The sequence below is a fragment of the Ooceraea biroi genome, chromosome 10, assembly GCF_003672135.1.
Source record: "Ooceraea biroi isolate clonal line C1 chromosome 10, Obir_v5.4, whole genome shotgun sequence".
Lineage (NCBI taxonomy): Eukaryota > Metazoa > Arthropoda > Insecta > Hymenoptera > Formicidae > Ooceraea > Ooceraea biroi.
The window spans coordinates 12,394,218-12,413,106 of record NC_039515.1 but is presented as its reverse complement, the minus strand read 5'-3'; the positions used below and the strand labels follow the sequence as shown (position 1 = coordinate 12,413,106).

The following is an 18,889-nucleotide window of genomic DNA, read 5'->3' as shown; positions in this document are numbered from 1 at the left end:
AAGGGCAGAGTGCACAGTGATAAAGGAGGAACAGAGAAAGAATATAAGGGGAGGTAAGACGGAGAGAGGAAAGACAGAGAGAGAGAGAGAGAGAGAGAGCCATGCCGACGCTGCTGCTAGTCAAACCAAAACTCGGCATGATTAATGGTCGAGGAGAGGCAGAGCGCTGCTTCAAACAACAAACTTTTCCCAAGGAACGCTGGAGAATACAAGAAAAAATATATAAGAAAGAGGGAACTCTCTTTCTTCGCATCCACCCTTCAGACCGGCTAATACCCTCCTAGATCTCCGTCTCGTTCCTTCTCTCCAGTTTTCTCACTCCCTTTCTGCAATCGCATCCTTTGCTCCTCTTCTCCCACTCTTCCCCCTCTCTGTCTCTCTTTCACTTTGCTCTCCGTAGCTCTGACAAGCTTTCATTTCTTTCCCTTCCATCTAGATCTTTGTCCTTGTCTCCATTTCTTCTCGTCCTCATCCTATCCGCCAGCAACTCTCGAGAAATGGTCACCAACGATTCCATATCTCCCTCCTACTCGTGCATCCGCTATTACGTGTAGCTCTTCGCGAATAGCCGAGATGATACCAGACGATCTAGCCACCGTGGAATCACGTACATCGTGTAACGCGTGCACCATACGTACACTCAGCGTGAACCCACAAAAGTAATATTTGAAAGTCTCCCCGCTAAGGTGTTTGCAACTTTTCCCTTATTCTCCACCTTGTTTGCAAGGTATTAAAATATTGGTATTGCTGTTCCACGTATATCTCTGATCTCGGAACGGTGATTGTTGATTAAAGAACACTCGTGAATACGGCTGCGAATTTACGATACCTCACTACGCACGCTCAACGCGAGTATCCTGCCATATATTGGACGTGTCAAGATTAGAAACGGAATTCATTATTCCATCGGGCATAATGATAAGAGCGGATATTAATAACACTGGTTAGGTGCGCTCGGAGACTACTTGGTGAAAAGTTGGAGTACTGCGCAGTGAAACTGGACTGCCAAAGCGCGCAATGCGTGCGTGGATAGCCATTCAACCGTGGCTCGGGGCAACCTGGACTGGTGCATGACCGACGGTCTGCCCGAGTCTAGACTTGGGTGCAAATATGCTTGGTCATCGGCGGCTGGACGAGGGAGTTCAGCGCCTAACAGTAACTTTCTCTCTCTTTCGTCCATGTATCGACGTAACAGTACTCTCTCGTTTCCTCCTCCTCTTGCTCCTTTTCTCGTTTCCTCCTCACCTCTTCCGTATTTACGTACCTAGTATCACGTGCATAACGTCACGGCGACGGAATAATAGCACTTATTAGCCCGCTACTATTTGCTGCTGATTCACTTGATGAGCGGCATCCTCAGTCGACGCGTCTCATTGTGGTATCAATCATTTGCCTTTCCGCGCCAGCTAAGACGCAATGCCGGGCCCCGGACGCGATGGTCCTCTTCTTCGGTTCCCTTTCGGTCACTCCCCAATCATCCGACTTTATAAACAAATAGCAGAAAGCAATATGAATGCACATTCGTAACTCTGGGTGGTCCAGTCCTCCCTTATGTGCCTCTCACTTGTTAATAAAATCCTGTGTTCACTTGCATTGCATTAAATAAAATCGAAAAAGGTATATGTCAGAAGTCGAAGTCAGATTTTGCTCGAGTGATCAGACTGCCATTCGTCGTTAGCTACTAAGAAGGTATAACAATTGATGCACCTTTATCATTTACACCTTATTCACTTGATGATGCTCATTCTGGCGGCGTTGGTCCTCACGTCCGGGATCACGTCCAAGTGAACTTCTTATTCCACCGTTATTCAGATTGGTTCTCAATGAACAAGAAAAAGCCAATTATGAGACATGCGCAACACGGTGACTGAGAGTAGGCACCGTAAGTCACTTGCAAATTGAATTAAAGACGAGTCTAAAACCATGACACGGCGCAAACAATCGCTGTCTATTCATAGTTGGTAGCCAAGGAAAGCCGAATCACGGTCTTCCACGGAAACCGAGAACTACGAGGTGCAATTTACCACGCTTAACTCGTCGTCTTAAACACTTCTTAAACAAGTCTATTGCTATTGCGTTGTTAATCATTATTTTTATCTTTTTAATGTGAAAAAATTACGAAGAAGCGACTCGGAAAATTCTTCTGAGAGATCTTAGGCATCATAAAAGACATATTTTAATAGTATGGTGGTAATATGGTGATGATATGGTTACACTGATCATTGACTAAGTAATCCAGATCGCGATGAATCAAATACATACTTATGATGGCACAATATAGTTTGCCGTATATTAATTTTATAACAGAATCAGGCAACCTTTAAGCAACAAACAATAAAATTCTTCAAAACATCACAAAACATTGAGTTGTATCGCCATCGAGACGCGATCTGGACTTAGTTAATAGCCTAATATATATGGAAAATTAAGTTTTAAAATGAAAGGAGAGAGAAATATCCATCTTTCTCTTCTTCTCTCGTACATGCGCGATATCTTAAGGATATTATGTTTCTAGCAAGATATCTTGACAAGCTTTTCTTTCATCGTGTGGAGCACTTCTTTGTTCAACCGGATGTTCCGGTATTGGTAATTGGTATTGCCGATCCACTCTTTATTCTCGATCGATGATGTATTAGACGATGTAAAATGTTTTAGTACACCTACAATGCTCGGCGGACGGGCGATCCATCGTCAATGAACATCGGGATTACACGGCTAAATGAGATTCTAGCGGCGGAATCAAAGAGGCAGCAGGTGGTCAGGGCCACAGCCATCTTTCCCCGCGGGATATGCCTTACCGCCTGATCTGCTATCCTCCAAAGTCGCTGCACCCTTCCGCCATATTGCCGAAGAATCGTCTTGAGAAGAACTTTCGAGAAAAAAGATGGTTTGGTCTATATTTATATTATATCGAATCACGCAGAAAACTCAGTAAATTTCTCTAATAAAAATATATTTAAAAAATTGTATAATTATAAATCTGTAAAAAAGTATTTTATATTTTTTTCTTTTAAAAAGATTGTTTCTTTTGATTTTTCATATTTTATAAACACAATAAATATGCAAATACAATAAATCTTGAGATTATATTTATATACACACGCACATATACATGTATTGCTTAGATAAGCAAAAGCAGTTTGCAGAAGTAATAGATTTGCGAGTTCTTAAATCTCGATATTATAATTTGTGTACCAATGTAATGAAATTTTGAAGTGTGATTTGACAGATGGACTACACCGAGGATACAACTCCGAGGAATTCAATTAACAACTAGTTACGTTAGGAGATAACCGATAAAGAAAAAGCAACGTCGCAGTAACAAATGCACGCGCAAAAGAAGATAGAAAACTCGCGTGCATAAATTGGAAGTTTATCAATGCCAGACAAATTAATAGATGAAGTACGTGCATAAACCGATTATGAAGAAACTGCATCCGTGCCTGAAGAAAAAGGACACTGCAGGACAGACCGAGTAGACAGCCTCTTCCAAAGGGGCGAGCCAGTCATCATTAATATTATACCGCAGCGGCGCTCATCGCGGGCGTCAGATCTATGCCGACCTCTTTCTGTCCGCGTCCGATACAAGATGCACGGCTGAACCGAAGGCCAGAGGCATCAAAAGTTGCCTTCCTTCCCCGTGCATATGCCTACCAGTCTAGACCTACGGCACAGCGCGCCTTATCGCTTGTTAAATTCGTTATACCCTGCCGGATCACAATTTCGAATTGATGGACATGCCAACCGCACCGCGATTTTCAGGTATCGGCTGAATGTTTGCGAATAACTGTCACTCAAGCCGCACTGCTCGCGATTCCACGATGCCGGACTATCGCGGAATAATCGTGTCGTAAATAATTCCTTGGCGCGGAACGAGTTTCTCGAGTACCTCGTATTAATCTGACAGCTTAGACGAGAGTCATGAGCACGAGATTAGAGGAAACTCTCAGCCAGCAACATTAATATGGAACGGCCGACGCTCAATTAGATGACGATCGTTGGCAACTTTGCGCGTGAATATTAGATCGAATGATGTTAAGGTTACGCGGAATGTATCGAACGTGCCTTTGCATACCTGATGTCCTTTTTCATTTCCCGTGTCGCTCGTCCGTCCCCGTCAAGGACTCCCCCGTGATTGAAGAGATCTCATCCGTCACGGAGACGCGAATCCATCCGAAAAGGCGAATGCCCCTTCTGTTTGCGTTGTTTGAGCGAAGGACTACTCGTTCAGTTTAATCCCTCTGTCTTCCTGCATCTCTGTATCGTAAATCCTAACGTGCTGATGCCTACCCTATACGTTCATCATATTCCTGTCGTATCTTTTAGCTTTTCTCTAGCTTCCCAAAGGTTGCTCGCAGGATTCTAAGACTGGTGTCAATCTAGTGCACTTAAAATATTGAGTCAACTAAGAATAATCCGGATCCGATGGCAATACAAGGCAATGTAGTGATATTTCGAAGACTTTTGTTGCTTGTTTTTTCAAGGTTGTTTGTTCTGATATAAAACTGATACGCAACGACGACAAGCTATGTTGTACTGCCATAATAAGTACGTGTTAGTTTGATTCATTTTCATCTGGACACGACCCGGATTACTTATAGTTAACGGTCTAATATAATATTAATTCTAAATGCAATTCGTTATAAGGTATAAATATTTCTGATCTATCAGGGAAAACGCATTCGATCTGCTACGCTAATATGAGTTAAAGGCACCTATTTCTATACACGGCACAATCCCGGCAGCTAATGAATACCTCGCGTCAGGCTGGAATGTTAATCGGCTAGAATTCATCAATCACCACTACGAAGAAAATATAGAACGATGTAATTTACGAAAACTAATCAGATAACCGCGCGTTAGGAGCTGGGGAAGGATAGATATAACTCATAATTGACGTAATTAGCATATTGCAAAAAGCGACGGAGATATTGTTTCCCTTAACGTTTGCATTATTTTCATTTCCACGAAATCAATATACGGGCCTGTCTTTCCCCGACTAATAAAATTGACCATTATTCCCAAGACACGCGTTTCGAGTGAACTATTCGCGAAAACTACTTCTGCCCTCGCAGATTATCTTAATCAGAACATGCGAACTGAAAAGCGATTATTTCGTTTCTCGGAGCGAACATTGCATGTGCAACCAAACGATCGGCCGTGCGAAATAAAAGAAGAATCCTTCCTCACGAGTGAAGCGATACAAGAAAAGAAGCTATCGCGCGCGAGTTACACCTTCCCGTCCGATCTGTCAAGGAGGAGGAGGAGGACGTCGCGCAAAGTGACGCGGTATCTGCGGAATCGGGTCAATAGTTTCGTAAGATGGCTCGCCGCTGCGTGACAGAGAAATACGGACAATGTGCCACGAGAAAAGTGGTGAAGCTATTGCCCCAGCTCCTCGCGTTTCTTCGCGCGACGTTCCGTGCCGCAGCCGCCGTCGGCGAGCGAGCAGCCTGGCAGGCAGGCAGGCTGGCGGTCTGCGCACCCTCTCCCTCGCGTGTCACACAAATCATTAATCTTGCTATGTTTTCTCGCACATTCGAATGTGGATTTAGACTCGAGACGAGACTCCGCGCGAGGATCTCGGGGAAACGTACGTAAACGCGTCCAACCGTATCTACGGCGCGCGTGGCCGTTTGTCTCCATCCGAGCAACGCCACTCGAACCAGAATGGCGAGTCCGATGACGTGAACGTCCGGCGAACATCGCGATCCGATGTTCGGTGCGATAACTCCCGGAGCGTAGTGCGTCCTGCGTGGTGTAAGTAATATCGATACTCAATGTGCATTCTGCGTCGAGATGAACATGCGCCACAAGCGTGATTGGATCTCGCATGTCTTTTTCGTGTATGTCACGTTATTAGCAAACTGGAATTGGAATCGTTACATCAATGATATCTCACGTTCGCCACGTTCATTTGCGAAAATGATGCGTTGTATATAATACAATTGAATGCAAGCGTAATTTGAATAATAGCTGATTGTACATTGTAGTAAGATTAGTGGATAATCTCTGTTTGCATAATCGAGAAGTCCTGCAGAAATCGATGATATAAAAGATATTAGATCGTTAACTAAGTAATCCGGATCTACATGGCGATAGATCAAACTAAACGCATACTTGTGACAGATCAACGTAGCTTGTTCATATACTAATTTTAACTATTATATTATTATATACTAATTTTAACAATAGGCAAGCTTTAAAAAACAAACAATAAAATTCTCCAGAACATCATTACATTGAGTTGTATAGTCATCAAGACGCGACCTGGATTACTTAGTTAATGATCTAATAATGTTTTAATTAATAAAATAATTTCACTCATTTTCACAGATGCGCGAGATATTCATTTAGAAGTAAATCATTATCCATATATACAAATTTCATGATTTATGCTGAGTTTTTTATGCCTGTTGTCAAATATATGCTAGTCACGATCAAATCACTGATTAGATATTTACCTGTGATCAAGCAGTTAAGAAGGTGATTGATTAAGATAAGTGAAAACACAATGATAAATTACAAATTAACTATCAAATTAATCATGGCATGTTACTGGTGTAATTAAAGCTACATTATTATAATTATAATAAGTGCTTAAATTAATGACTGACACATTTGAATTAGAGATGTTACAAAGTTTTTCATGTAACATATTTTAAAGCAGAGAAGTATCGACAGGTGTCGACAATATCTTAATAATGTTATTATATTTAATTACATTTCATGAATCAATTATTTATATCTTTATGCATATTCCGTGCAATTTTAATTGTTTAACGCTTACATCTTCTATTTTGTAATAATAATTTTCAGTCGGTTGGAGTCATAAAGCTCTCATCGTATTCTTGTTGCAATTCTTTGGAGAAAAACATTTTGTTCTTTTTTGAAGAAGAAACGTTATATTATTACTACCGTTAAGAATTATAAGTTTAAAAAGAAACGCTATACAATATTTAGAAAATTTTTAATATTAATGACCAGAGTGCGATCAGTTGGGAATCGCTGATTTGTGTGAGGCGGTAGCGTTTTTCCTCTTCATGTGATTATGAAATCACCATTTTTTATCTTCTATATTATGCTACGAGTGAAAAGTGGGCAGTCCACTCGATTGGTAATTACACCTGTGTATGCACTTCATTAGCACTTATGAGCAGTTGCGTAACGCCTGGCATGTCATTTTAATATGAACACGATCAGAGATTAATGGATTTGCCTCGACCTTTACAGAAAGATTCAAGAAATCGTGCATCCGCATGTGACAGATATCCATCCAACGAATAACTGCGTTTTAAAAAATAAAATATTTTATAAATAGATGTAAATAATATACATATACTTTTAAATATATGCAAATAAAATTGGAAGCCACTAAGTACATTAGTGAGAGTATCGCAATATAAAAAATATATTAAAGAAATATTTTTATATATAAAACGGTGAACTAGAATATGTCTATTAAGCTCTTGTCGTTCAAGAGAGTCAGTAAATGAATTATAGATGTTATTAATTTTAAAAAATGTCAGATATTCACTCAGAACATTCGCTCGACATGAAATAACTTACTTGCTTCTGAACTAAGCTACGTCGTGAACGGTACATATTTACACGTACATTTCATTTTACACTAATATCGATTGTGTAAGCAAGATTTGGATCTACCTGTATAAGGCACGAGGAGAATGTGCAATTTAATGCGATATGTGAGCGAACTTATGTGCAACAGGTCACGCTAGACGTAGCAGTTCATCATCGACAGTATAACAACGTGCATGCAACCAAGTCCATGGGCGTAATGACGTTCATTAATTTTTTTTCTCGCATTCGTTATTTTTTCATCGTTATTAATAACTCTTTCATAATACGCGCGAGTAAACTCAAAAGTATTCCGCGCGACCTAATTGTACCTTTCTAATTATACAATCATGTAGCACACATCCGAACTCGACATGTGCGCGCGCGCGCGCGAGAATATTATACCTACAATGTTCCTGTATCTCCTGTTTGCTTTATAAATTCCGTTATAGTCAGGTTAGCATATACTTTACATACGAATACATTAACGTTCATTACAATCACAGAAACCTTGAGACGTTAACGACGTCGATATCAACATTTATTGCAGGGAAACGCACGTTCAAGTCTTTCCGAATAATTATTAACTGAATTCGGTGCTCAATATCTTATGTTAATTTAATGGCACGATTATACGTAGATTTATATATAATCTGATTGCACTCAATCTCGAAGATCACCGTTGCTTTGTATGCACCACACAAACCTCTCTAGAACCGAATTTGTCGCCTCTTATCAAACAAATTCGGATCTACAGGGTAGATGTAAAGCATTAACTGGGCGTGCTTTGCTTTCTCGTATGGCACATCGTTTACTCGCCTATTATATTCACTTCTCTAATCTATTAAGAACACTTGATGTACGTGCCGGTCTTAACTTCTTTGTCCGCCCAGTACGTGATCTTCAGTAGACTTCACAGGTTTTTAGGAATCTGAAAATATCCCTCTATTAATTCAGTTTCTCTATAGTTTCATTGCAAATATATACCTATTCGTTTGTATTACGCAGCTTACACTACGCTAAAAATAAATATTACTGTCAATGTCTGAGCTCCCTGAAGAAACTCCCTGTGTTACGTATTCTGTTGATTCCATAACGCAGTATGCATATTCTTATTTATTAGCAATTTAAATTTCTATTTAAGGTTCGTAGATGCTTTTTATTAAAAGTAGGGAGATATATGTGTTAATTGCAGATTAACATACTTACGAAACGCATCATACGGAAATAACTCAGATATGCCGAGTCATACCTTAAGAAAGTTAATATGTAGAACCTATTTTCGATAAACTTTGTGTAAGTTTCACGGAGTATCTCGTCGGCAATAATTAAATGTTAAATTACACATGTAATTTAATAATTCTTTTCTTCATCAAATTAATTTTCAGATAGTTTTGTGAAAAGCAATATCAATCTACGATAGTTCTAGTAGCAGTAAACTCGCTAATTACATAATCAGTATGTTTCCGTGTTATATAATTTCTTGATTTAACAATTAAAGAATCACAGTACTTTCCTATCACACCTATTTCAATTAACTGCTGGCATTTCTCATATAACACTGTCAATATAACAGTTTGCTTTACGTCTTGTTAGCCGTGCAATAATTTTCACTTGTTTCTTACGGAAGAAATCCTACAAGAAGTTACGGTTAGGTCTATTGAATACGAATATTCGTATCTACTTTTGAAATCAAAAGATATCGTTTACAAAAGTGTGCAATTTCAACACTACTACTTGCAACACGTGACTAAGCGATTGAATGGATAATGCGTTTTGCTCGTCAAAGACCTGCCCTAACAAATGGCACGCAATCGGGGGAGGCAAACATTGAAGCTGCTTCTTTCAGTATTTCGATACGCCGTTATAGATAAACTCTGTTATGTCACTTGACACGCTTCGTAAGTGAATATCGTACTGGGTTATCTCAGTGACAATGATCACATTACACCTGCACTACCGATGATGATTGATGCTCGTCCCTGGGATCGAAACCACCTGAGCGTTAACGGCTCGAGGATGACACAGCTGAATGTAGCAAGGTCGCGTTCTCCTTGGTTTTCTTCTTCTTCTCCTTCTTCTTCTTCGTCTTCTTAGCGGTACAACTCCTTTTATTCCTGTACGTGTGTCGACGTACCTTTCATTTCCAGGTTACTTGGTCATGTCGCGTAGACTAGTCGTTTGTACATGAACTCTGAAGAAATATTTTTATCAGAAATATTAATATCGTGTACACATGATATAATACAAAGCACATTTTGGGAATGACATGGTTTGACGTTTGTTTCTATTGTAATAGAAAAATAAAGACATTGCGTCTACATTTTTGTAACTTAGCAGGAATGCGGAATAAGAAACGACTAATGTAAAGATAACGTTAGAATACATTTCCATTTCCAAATTTGTTTTCTTTTGTTATCTTCTGAAAATTAGGAAATTTTGAGTTATTAGGAGTATTAGGTATCCCTTTCGATTGGCTGGTGATGTTTTAATCCTCTTAAACGATGACTTTAGCATCCTGATCCGGATTAAAGAATTTGAAGATACCTGACCTCTTTCAAAATATTTTGCCTCTTTCTTGCTTATAACAACGCGCTTAGCTACTGTTACAGGGATTATGTCTATTTTAAAGGATAAATTGCTAAAATATCAAATATAAAGCATCGAAGAATTGTAGATCTAACTAAAAAGAATACTTCATTTTGGAGATTTACGCGATACCAATTCATCTCATTAACGTCTCTCTCATTTCGTTTCCGACATTATTAAAAATTAAAATTTTTATAAAAAATTTGTTTTTATCGTTTTTCTGAATTGATTTTATTATGATTATGGTATTAAAGATATTGCTGTTTGCTTGATGCCATTACGCAACTGACTTTACCGACACATGACGTAATATAAAAACACCAAAATTCCCTAGATAAAAGTTGCGTGATTTTGTTATCTTTTACTTTTTTAAAACTGCATATTATCTACATAAATATAGTTTTTTAAGTGTTCTTCTAAATTCTAAAAATTATTATGATTACCATATAAAAACATTTAAAATTTTATGTACTTACTTTTAAATATAATGGAACACAGTTTGAACATTGTTGTCTCAATCCCTGGGGACAAATCATCGAAAAGCTTATTGTCGGCGAGAATGGTTGTCGGCAATAAGATGAAAAGATATTTTCAGGCAACCGGCTTTGCTTCTATCGACCCGAGTATTCCGTCCAGCCTAGGACGCCATTACTGAATAGCATCTATATGTGTACATCACTATCAAAATCGCTGTTTGTATCTGTGCTGCTCAAAATTTCTTATATAAAAACTTTTGCAATTATTTAGCTCAAATATTTGCAGCTTAGAAACATATGTAGTACACAGAATCACGATGTAGCAAAGAATCACAAAAACAAAATGTTTTTGTTAGATATATCATATACAATAACATTGCTTTATATAAAATTACCTGCGTAATAAATATTGTGCATATGCAATATACAATGCCAACAAATGTTCTTAGGAAGAAACGGCGTAGAATTATCTCCGGAACTGAAACAACAAAACAAATTAAATCTTGCAATCAAACATTGATATCGAATATTAATTTTTCCATCATTAACTTGAATCTATAATTTTATCTCACATACACAGCACACGTGACACTTATAAACGTATCACCGATTAATATTAAATAAAAACATCATTCCAAAGTCTACAAAATAAATAAAACCTATTTATGGTGCAGAAGGTATTGCATAATCTATCATATACTACAAAAATAAATAAATAAAATATACTATACAGAAATAAACAAATAAAGTTTTCAAATATTCTTCGTAAATTTATTGCTGAGCACAACTACCATCTCTCTGAGTCATAGTAGTATAGTTTATGCTGAAGATTACTTACATAAAGCTCGAGAGTAAGTAGCTCGCCGATGCGTTTTAGTAGGAAGAGCAGTCGTAGTCTCGTCGTTTGATGCTCTCTAACACAAGGAGAATCTCCGGCTTGTTTCATGGCCGGACGGAACGTCATGGCCGACGAATAAACCAATAAACGGGGCAAGCATCTGCTTGCCAACCGGCATCTCTTTCCCTTCCCCCTCGTGCCTCTGGCCGTTCCGCAACTCCATTCTTTTCCCCTCGGCTTCTCCCCTCGTGTTTCTCCCCTTCTGCCCCCTTCAGGACCATTTTATGCTATCCTGAAATGAAATCCACGTGAGGGCTCACAGCATCCGTGGGGAACTCACATGCAGCCTTTGTGCCACGATAATAAGCGAATCCACCTACAATGGCGAGTCTTTATCGAAACAACTTGATACAGTTTAGGCTAAAGATTAAGAGCAATCTTCAATTTAGACAAATATTACTATTGACATAATTGCTGCAAGTTAATGCAAGTTACGTAGTAAAACGATAAATTCAGAAAACAATGTTAATAAATTTTAATGAAATAGACAATGTAATAGACAATAGCATATAAATGAAAGAAGAAGCATTTTATTTGCCGTTTTTAATGAACATCGGCCTATTACATTGAAAATATGTATATATGATATATATTTTTCATTGATATCGGATAAATATATTATAAAATACATCACATATGCAGTAAACATTAAAATTATAAAAACGAATAATTATGATAAAAAAGTAATATTATCATGGAATTCTGTATTCATTTTATCATGTAACGTGAATATGGATTTGGATAGTATTGAGTCAACTGGAAGGTATATGCGGATTTTGTTAAAAAATTCGCACGGACCTTACAATAAAAAAAAACTTTGTATTAAGAATTAATATAAAGTTTTGCGTTAGAATTTTGAAAGTTCCACACAGTATTTTCTTGTCAATAGTGAAGAAAGTGTGCATCAATGTAGAATATCTCGAAGGGAAAAAACTTGGGTGAAGCTGGAAACATTCGCAGGTCAGATACGAAATACTGAAGGCCAAATAGCTTGCCGTTATCCGAAACCTATTATCTACGCAGCAGACCTGCTGTGATACCTGCTCAAATACCAAGAAAAGCAAAACGTTGAGAGAATCGTTATTCTTTACATAGAAATGAATTGCGACCGTAAAAAATTGGTGTGACTACGTCAAAGTGAACATACATTTTTTAGCATTAGATCCAGTACACGTGTTAGATTGCATGCGTGAATAATACCGATATGATGGTCTATCAGGCTAGATTCGACTGTGCATGCTCGTCTGTGAAAGATTAACAAGACCTTATTGCGTCTCCCATGCACAAATTGCACTGCGTGACGTCACTTCTTGCGGAAATGTGTTAATTCGTGACACTTTACAGTACTTTAATTTAGCCGTAGCAAGAGTTTTTAGTTACTAAACTGAAGGTTACTTTGTTATATTACATAGGCTTATAAAACGAATTATACGAAATAATATAATCGAGTAATATTGTTTTTTGTTTCGAATCTTCAGCGTGCGCAATACAATAAGCGAATTTTTAAATGCAAAATACACGGAACAAGTGAGAGAATGCTGAGACCAAGCTTTTGCATTTGACAAATGTATTACTAAGTTGTAATAAAGTACAACTATACACAATATGCATAGAACAAAGAATATAGAATGAAACCGCTCGCAATAAATAAGTTTTATAATCTTATTCTGTTCTTTTATCTGTCACGTATATTTGCATTTTAACTTGTATGATTATCACTAACACAAGACACTTGCGATTAAAGTTAGTTGTTTATTAGATATATAAAAAATATAAAAGATGTTACGTTACAAAATCTAGAACGGAGTATCTCTTTTTATTAAGTATTGCAAAGTAAAATTATTTGAATATTATTGTAAATTTATTTGCAGGCGGAGGATAACGAAAGACGCGTGTTTAGCACGTGCTGTTTGATTCTTTGGTAGTAATATCCTTGTTAAGTATGTACATATGACAATCATGGTGGGCCATGCTTCTCATACACAAGATGGACAACATCGATCACTTATAATGCTTTGTCGTGTCACGCTACCTCCTGTTCATCCACATGCCGCTTTACGGTTGCACTCCATACGTCAACTTACTAATCTTTAAGAAAGATTCTCTACTTTTAAACATGTTTCTTTTTGTACGTTCTTCGGAAATAGATATGGATAGAATAATGCAAATGCTATTATCATCCCAAATACTATTATCGAGCACTCGATCTTTTTAAAACTTACAATTGTGTATACTTTGCATTTTTGAAATAATATATATAATTTATTATTTAGTATTTGTTCAGAAATACATGAAAAATATGAATTTCTTTTTCGAAACGATCAACCCTCGTGGGAAGATACTTAACTGGTTTCGAGATTGGACGGTTAGATGAGGAATGCGAACGAAGTAGCAAGTCCTTGATAGCCGGTTTTTTCGTGCATATATAGCCGCCTCAAATTTTACTTTTAAATGTTCGTTTTTGTAGAGAACTCGAGAACATTTTTTTGGAGGAGCGTGTTTAACAGACGGAAGTTTCGCGAAAGAGTGCACTATTTTATAATATAAAATATAATTTCGTTTAAAAACACAAAAGAAATTTTGCTTATATCTCATTTTCATACTTTTCGATAAAAAATAACATGTTAACAAATCCCTAAACGCGTTTGTTATGTTCATGCGTGATAAAATAATACTATTTTCATGCTGTAAAATAATCTATGTTCAGTCTTAATAAATACTGGTGCGTGAAAACTACAATCGAATCAATAATTCTGACGTTATTCCTGAACAATGTACAATTGTGAACGCAAACGAATGAGCAATGACGCATGGGATAATTCTTCTTTTTCGGAATTATTACACCACTAGAATCACGTTTTTTCACTAATTTTATGTATTTTCTTTCTCCAAAGATGCCAATCGAGCGTAAAATTTTCAGTTAAAAATTTGGCGACGATGCAAACACCGATCTATAGGGATTTTACATTGTATAATTATTATGTACGGTACCTACCGTACAAGTTACGAAATGAACCGAAATGGAACCGTGTTGCGAACGAGGAGCACTGTGCAAATCGATCGGCATCCCGCCAGATTGCGAGAAGCTATAGAGGAATCGTGAAATTCGCCACCGTCGGCGCCACCGCGGCGGTGCCTTGTACACGGCGAAGTGTAACTCGCTGACTATCGACATCACGCTAACGCTAATATCCATTTTCCTCATCTGAATACGTCAATACAACGGTCCGAGCATATTATGCGAAGTAGAAGGCACGAATCTTTACAGTCTTGCACAATCCGAGCAAACGACTGAAAAGAAGTCAGTGGATGAATGCGTTTTGTACGTTTCGCGGATATTTTTACTTATTTTACATATGTGTGTGTGTCTTTGTTTATTACAATTAACAGAATATGTAGAGGATTATTGATCTGTTCTAGTGGACTTGTGTGTTGAAAACGTTGAATTACTTGACTGAAAAGTACACAGTAAATGCAGCAGTTGCATTGTTGTGTCCATGAGAAAATTAAGATCTATTTAAATTGAACAAAAGAATTTTATTATCAGTTTTACGCAAAATGTATGTAGAATAGTTTGCATCGTAAATTTGTTGTATTAAATAAAGCTAAATTTGTGCTGTAGTAAAAAGATTTCTCTAATACTGGTATTGTGTCAAACAAATAATATTGTATGTGGTTATCACCTAAGACTCTCATGATTATGATTAAGCAATAACGTATCATTTTCTACCTCTCTGTGGCCATTTTTAATTTTCGTTTGGTAAAAGTAGATAATATCAAGGACATGGAGAATTCCGATATATGATGCGTGTATATTAAAAACTGTTCTGGCTCGTTTAGCGTTTGCCTTGTTAATTTAAATACGGATTGTAGCAAAACAGAATATATTTTCTTCCTTTCGGATTAAGCAATTCTTTACTTCGATATCATCATCAACTATCGCTTTCCTCATGAACAATACTGAACAAATATTAACGAAACGACAGAGTGCAAACTCACCAGCAAGTACACCAATATACACCTTAACGCGTCCACTAATTTTACATTAATACACTGAGTTATCACAGAATAATTCTTTTCCAATAAGCGCACAGACGTCCATGGGAGGACGAATCTTTCCCGAGTTGGGGGATGAAAATGCGCACGAATCGGCGCTGGGCGTCGCCATCGTGGGGATGGAACACCTAGAACACGGTAAGGTGGTGAATACAGGAGGTAGGAGTGGGGAGGATTCGAAACTCGAGCAAGGAGCTTCGTGTCCGACCGCTGCTACGGCGATCTGCAGACTGTTCTGTCGAGCGACTTCGACGCTCCTCGGTTACGAACAGTCATTAACATAAATTGTCTTCGGGTGACAGTTACCACCACTACCACTTCTCTATCGAATAAAATGAAGTAGATACAACGGTAACACAATGAATACGATTCAGACTGTCTAGTCTTACTTCATATATGTGTATTTATCAATATTAAAAAATGTGTTCTATTTACGTATTGCATAAAATATTTTTGGGATTGTAATTAATACCTTTTATCTGTTTCAAGTATGCTTTAATTGTATCATCTGTCTTGCGTATGACATAAGCAGTTTGCTTCATATTAAATATTAAACTCACATAAAAATTGACATAATGTTTTTAGATGAGATAAGGAAATTATGTTAAGCGATAAAAATGTTGAATATATCAAATATTTTTTTAATTGCAGAGCTTTTAAATGCAGAGGAAGTGGTATTTAATGGACACTCTTTTACGTTATTGCACAATATAGATTTTATTATTCCGTTATTACGTCAAGTTGAACTGCAACACGCTATAATGCAAACTATTTAATTAATGAACATTTTCTTTTTTAAAGAGTTTAAACAATAAGCAACTTCCCAATACAAAGTTGCAACTCTCAACGGATACTATTGGACTTTTTCATTATAACTTAAGATTTAATGCTTTATAACGTTATACATATAGATAATAATTAAAATAATACTTTAAAAGATAATTATTTAATATTTATATATAAATGAAATAAAGTTCGTACATACTTATATGTATATATACTAAAATGCATAATAATATAAACGCTAAATTTTTAATTAATAAAAGAAGTTTTTATTGTTTAATAAAAAACTTATTTATAATAGCAGCAAACATAGTATACAGGGTGTTTCCTAAGTAAGTAGACAAACTTAAGGAGGCTATTCCTTGGCTTATTTTAAGAAGAAAAGGTCATATAAAAATATGTCCTAAACTGCTTTGTTTTCCAAAAAAAAGTACATCACTGTTTTCGTTCACTTTTCGTTTATTATAGAACAGTTTGTGTTATTGCAAATGAAACAAATGAAAAACAATAGTAACCAAAAAGAAAAATTATAACGAAAAAGAAAATAGTAACTAAAAAGAAAAATAATAACATTACAGTAACTGCTGAAAATGTCCACCTGCAGCCATGATACTGCAGTGCTGTACTTTTTTTGGAAAACAAAGCAGTTTAGGACATATGTTTATATGACCTTTTCTTCTTAAAATAAGCCAAGGAATATCCTCCTTAAGTTTGTCTACTTACTTAGGAAACACCCTGTATATAGAATGCAGAAGGAAGATTTAGATAAAGAAGATTTAAATAAAATTTATATATCATTTATTTATTATTCTTTGTACAATTTATACATAGTACAACTGACAATACTTTTATAATTACATTTACCGTTGCAATATCAATCGATAATTATCCTGAAATAATGTTAGACATGTAACATGTAGTTACCAACAAACATAATATTCACATTTTCCTCTTATGATATGTTATCGATTTGGGAGCTTTACTTGCGTTTATACACCGACCGAAGTATGTTTAACGACCGACAGCGGTATGGAAGTGGCGTGACTACCTTAGGAGCCTGGTGCAAATCGGAAATAGAGTTAAAGTTTGACATTATCCATCAGTTTTGGTCGAATTGAAGGTAACATGTAGATTTGACTGAGTTGTTTCAATCTATCAAATTAAATTATTTTATCGACAATAAACAACTTTATGTCTATTTATGCGTATATTCACATAAATTTGTTTATTGTAAAATTTATTTAATTAAGGGAATGCTCGAGTGACCGCTGACTTTCGATGACGAAAGCGCCATCATTTAGATGGAACTAAAAGATATCGTGATCGACCATACCGATAACATCGATATTAGCGACGTTAGACAGACGTGATAAATTATGAAAACTTAGCATCAGGACTTTCAATTATACAATATCAGCTCAATGTTATTTCAGTAATGTGAAGTACGATAATGTACGCAATTTACATATCAAGCGACGCAAGTAAATAAAGAACAAGGTTCCGAGCTACTGCATGGACGTTGCGCGCTACCAAGTAGCTTATCCGGAATTTCACACAAACTTTCGATTAAAATATCTCAGGAAGTAAAGCCTTATTTAAAAATCTAATGGCACTTTTATAATATAATGTGGATGCAAGCTTTCGCTTGCGATTAATTCGAATAAGATTGGTGCAGTCTATCCTGAGATATCGTAGATCCGTGACGTTCCGTGTTCTCCATTTCCAGGAACCATCTTAAGAAGGTTCAGACGCACGTACGTATGCTCGCACATGCACAAAAGCAAAGTGAGTTTGTCGGTGAAATTATAATCACTTTAATAATTTATAATCACTAGTGTGCAAAAACTGTAAACGTATTTGTTTTAATATTACCAAAGAGTTACGAGTCATTAATGAAAATACTCAAGGCAGTACAATTTTAGAAGAATACATGTCCAATGCGTTTTTTTTACAGGGATAATGTATTTCAAGTGTGAGTTAATTCACCTTCCAACTCTTTACTTTTATTTAATTTTATTAATTTATTTATTTCAATTAAATTGTAATTAAATATTAATGGAGTAATAACTAAAAGGATGAGAGAACAGGCAAAGTTGAAAAAAATTTTAACTAGAATTTTCAGATTTAATTCAACAAAATAGGTAACTACAGTTTACATCTAGGTGGCTTTAGTTAAAGGTGATTTTGTGTGAACTAATTTTGTGGATAGGTGATTATAATCGTAGGAGAATTGTCATAATTTAATTTTATAAAGGTATAGCCGCATATATATCACACATCAAAAAAAGTTTTGCACCACCCCCATATCACGCGGATGCATTCTTTCAGTCCAATGTCTTTGTTTTGGTTATCGGATTCTTTTTCCTTTTCAATAAATCATTATTTTGGTTACAAATAATTTGCACGTATTGTACTTTCATTCCCTACTCCCACGTGGGTCGTATGCAACATGGTTACTCAGAAATCGAGGTGATACAAAACTTTTTTGATGTGTGTATATTTAAAATGT

At 36.5% G+C, this 18,889-nt stretch overlaps 1 long non-coding RNA gene across 5 annotated transcripts; it reads right to left on the bottom strand.

The window, feature by feature from the left end:
• Positions 1-6,627: 6,627 nt before the first annotated feature.
• LOC105282166 lies at positions 6,628-16,521 on the bottom strand. Of its 5 annotated transcripts, none has more exons than XR_894450.3 (5): positions 15,541-16,521; positions 14,537-14,832; positions 11,482-11,773; positions 10,644-11,121; positions 6,628-9,772 (listed from the first exon to the last, which is right to left on the bottom strand). It is a non-coding gene; the product is annotated as an uncharacterized LOC105282166 (long non-coding RNA). The 5 variants fall into 5 exon arrangements; XR_894451.3 differs by having other exon boundaries at positions 10,644-10,872; positions 11,039-11,121; positions 14,537-16,513; XR_894449.3 differs by having other exon boundaries at positions 10,644-10,829; positions 11,039-11,121; positions 14,537-16,508.
• Between the last annotated feature and the right edge of the window lie 2,368 nt (positions 16,522-18,889).